This window comes from Cebus imitator, unplaced genomic scaffold, assembly GCF_001604975.1.
Source record: "Cebus imitator isolate Cc_AM_T3 unplaced genomic scaffold, Cebus_imitator-1.0 Scaffold608, whole genome shotgun sequence".
Classification (NCBI taxonomy): domain Eukaryota; kingdom Metazoa; phylum Chordata; class Mammalia; order Primates; family Cebidae; genus Cebus; species Cebus imitator.
The window spans coordinates 498,192-502,233 of record NW_016107923.1 but is presented as its reverse complement, the minus strand read 5'-3'; positions in this window follow the sequence as shown (position 1 = coordinate 502,233).

The following is a 4,042-nucleotide window of genomic DNA, read 5'->3' as shown; positions in this document are numbered from 1 at the left end:
AACTTTATGGATCTTCCCAGGACCAGAGAGGGCCCACTGCCCTGAACAGAGAGACTCAGAACTGGCAGCATTCACCACAAGCTAACTGAAGAGCCTTTGGGCCATCAGTGAATATAAGCAGTAGCCATATAGTATTTGCAATGGACCTGAGATGGTGGAAGCCACAAAGAGACCCCTCTGCTTGAGAAAAAGGGAGAAATGAGTGGTACAAATTTTGTCTTGCAGCTTGGGTGCCAGCACAGTAACAGTAGAATAAAGCACTAGGTAGATTCCTAAGATTTCCAAATCCAGGCTGGGGCTGCGGTATGGCATATCTAGATCTGCCCAGGGAATAAGGGAAGTCACCACCCTGAAGAAAAGAATACAAATCTGACTTGATTTGCCACCTGCTGATGGTAGAGCCCTAGGGCCTTGAGTGAAAACAGGCAGCAGCCAGGCAGTGTTTACCACAGGCCTTGAACAAGACCCAGTGCTGTGCTGATTTTGGGTCTGACTGAGCATAGTCCCATTGGTGGTAACTAAAGAGGTACCTGTGTTGCCCATCCTCCAACTCCAGGCAGCTCAGCACAGGGAGAGACAGACACCACTTCTTTGTGGAAAGTAAGGAAAAGAACAAGGGTTTCTGCCTGGTAATCCAAAAAAATTCTTTTAAATCTTACCAAACACCACCAAGACAGCACTTCAGTGAGTCTGCAAGAATCATAGCATTACTGGTTTGAGAGGCCCCCTAAAGTAAATACAGCTGTAGTCACCAAAAATTAAGATCACAATAACCAGGTCCCTTTGAATACCTGGAAAGCCTTCACCAAAAGAATCGGTACAATCAGGCCCAGACTGTAAAGAATACAATAAATACCTAATTCTTTAATGCGCAAAAACTGACAAACATCCACATGCATCAGCACTATTCAAAAACAAATGACATCACCAAATTACTTAATAAGGCACCAGGGACCAACCTCAGAGAGACAGAAATATGTAACTTTTCAGACAGAGAATTTCTAATAGCTATTTTGAGAAGGCTCAGTGAAATCCAAGAGAACACAAAGAAGGAATTCAGAATACTATCAGATTAATTTAATGAAGAGATTGAAATAATTAAAAATAATGAAGCAGAAATCCTGGAGTTGAAACATACAACTGACACATTAAGAATGCATCAGAGTATGTTAACAGAATTGATCAAGCAGAAGAAAGTATTATTGAGTTTGAAGATAGGCTTTTTAAAAATGTACAGTCAGAAGAGATAAAGGAAAAAAAAGAATGAAAAACAATGAAGCATGCCAATATGGTTGGGCTGTGTCTGCACCCAAATATCAACTCGAATTGTATCTCCCAGGGACCCAGGTGGAGGTAACCAAAACATGGGTGCTGGTCTTTCTTGAGCTATTCTCATGATAGTGAATAAATCTCATGAGATGTGATGGGTTTATTAGGGGTTTCCAATTTTTCTTCTCTCCCATTTTTCTCTTGCCGCCACCATGTAAGAAGTACCTTTGCCTCCCACCATGATTCTAAGGTCTCCCTAGCCATGTGCAACTGTAAGTCCAATTAAATGTATTTTTCTCCCCAGTCTTGGGTATGTCTTTATCAGCAGCATGAAAATGGGCTAATGAGATCTATAAAATAGACTTTGTAGGGCAAAGCTAAGAGTTATTGGCCTTAAAGAGGAAGTAGAGAGAAAGAGGTAAGAAGAGAAATCTTATTTTAAGGGATAATCACAGAGATCTTCAAAACCTAGAGAAAGATGTCAATATTTAACTAGAAGAAGGTTACAGAACACCAAGCTAATTTAAACTATAGAAAACTATTTTAAGGCATTAATAATCAAAATCCCAAAGGTGAAGAATAAAGAAAAAATCCAAAAAGCAGCAAGAAACAGCAACAACAACAGCATTCAAAGGAGGTCCAATATTTTTAACAGGAGACTTTTTAGTGGAAATCTTACATACCAAAAGAGAGTGGCATGATGTATTTAAAGTGATGAATACAAAATAAAAATTTTTACCTTAAAACAGTATATCATTGAAAATATACTTCAAAAATAAGGAAGAAATAAAGATTTTCACAAACAAAGGCTGAGGGATTTCATCAACAGCAGACTTAACCCACAAGAAATGCTAAAGAGAGTTGTTCAATCTAAAATAAAAAAAAAATTAATGAATGATATAAAATCACCCAAAAATAAAAAAAATCACTGGTAATACCAAGTACACAATTGAACAGAAAATATTATAACACTGTAATTGTGGTTTCATATTTTGAGAAGAAACACTAAAAGATGAATCTAATAAAAATAACTACAACAACTTTAAAAGACATAGAAAATATAATAAGAGATAAATAAAACAAAAGCTTAAAAAGTGAATGGGGATGAAGTTAAAGTATAGAATTTTTATTAGATTTCTATTCACTTGTTTGTATTGGCAATCAGTATTATTATCAATTCAAAATAATAAATTATAAAGTGATATTTGCAAGCCTCATGAGAACCTCAAGTCACTAGAAAAAAAATCACCTTCACAAAGCAGAAAAGAGAAACCAAAATAAGACCACAAAACAAGAAATGGCAGAAATAAGTTCTTACTTATCAATAATAACATTTAATGTAAATGAACTAAACTCTCCAATCAGAAGACAAGGAGTAGCTGAATGGATTAAAAAAAAATCCAAGACCCAGTAATTTGTTACATATAAGAACCTGGCCAGGTGAGTGGCAAGATAGCCAAATAAGAACAGCTCCAGTCTGCAGCTCCCAGCAAGATCAATGCAGAAGATGGGTGATGGCTGCATTTCCAATTGAGGTACACAGCTCATCTTATTGGGACTGGTTAGACAGTAGGTGTAGCCCACAAAGAGCAAACCGAAGCAGGGTGGGGCATCACCTCACCTGCGAAGTGCAAGGGGTCAGAGAATTCCCTCCCCTAACCAAGGGAAGCAGTGAGAGACTGTGCCATCAGGAACAATGCACTCTGGCCAAGATACTACATTTTCCCCAAGATCTTCACAACCCACAGACCAGGCAATTCCCTGGGTCTCTATACCACCAGGGCCTTGGGTTTCAAGTATAAAACTGGGCAGGCATTTTGGCAGATACTCAGCTAGCTGCAGGAGTTTTTTTTCATACCTTAGCGGTGCTTGGAACACCAGTGAGACAGAACCATTCACCCCATTGGAAAGGGGGCTGAAGCCAGAGAGCAAAGTGGTCTAGCTCAGAGGATCCAGCCACCACAGAGCTCAGCAAGCTAAGATCCACTGACTTGAAATTCTCACACCACAGTAGTCTAAAGTTGACCTGGGATGCTTAAGCTTGGTGGGCAAAGATGTGTCCGCCATTACTGAGGCTTGAGAAGGTGGTTTTCCCCTCACAGTGTAAACAAAGCTGCCTGGAAGTTTAAACTAAGCAAAGCCCACCGCACCTCTGCAAAACCACTGGAGCAAGACTGACTCTCTAGACTCCTCCTCTCTGGGCAGGGCATCTCTGAAAGAAAGGCAGCAGCCCCAGTCAGGGGCTTATAGATAAAACTCCCATCTCCCTGGAACAGAGCATATGGGGCAATGGACAGCTATGGGTGCAGCTTCAGCAGATGTAAATGTTCCTGCCTGCCACCTCTGAAGAGAGAAGCGGAACTCCCAGCGCAGCACTAGAGCTCTGGTAAGGGAAAGACTGCCTCCTCAAGTGGGTCCCTGATTTCCATAGCTCCTGACTGCGAGACATCTCCCAGGAGGGATCAACAGACACCTCATACAGGAGAGCTACAGCTGGCATCTTGTGGGTGCTCCTCTGAGATGAAGCCTCCAGAGGAAGGAGCAGATGGCACTTTGCTGTTCCACAACGTCCGCTGGTGATACCCAGGCAAACAGGGTCTGGAATGGACATCCAGCAAACTTCAGCAGACTTGCAGCAAAGGGGACTGACTGTTAGAAAGAAAACTAACAAATGGAAAAGAAAGACATCAATATCAACAACAAAAAGTCCACTCAAAAACCCCATCCAAAGGTCACCAACAGCAAAGACCAAAGGTAAATAAATCCATGAAGA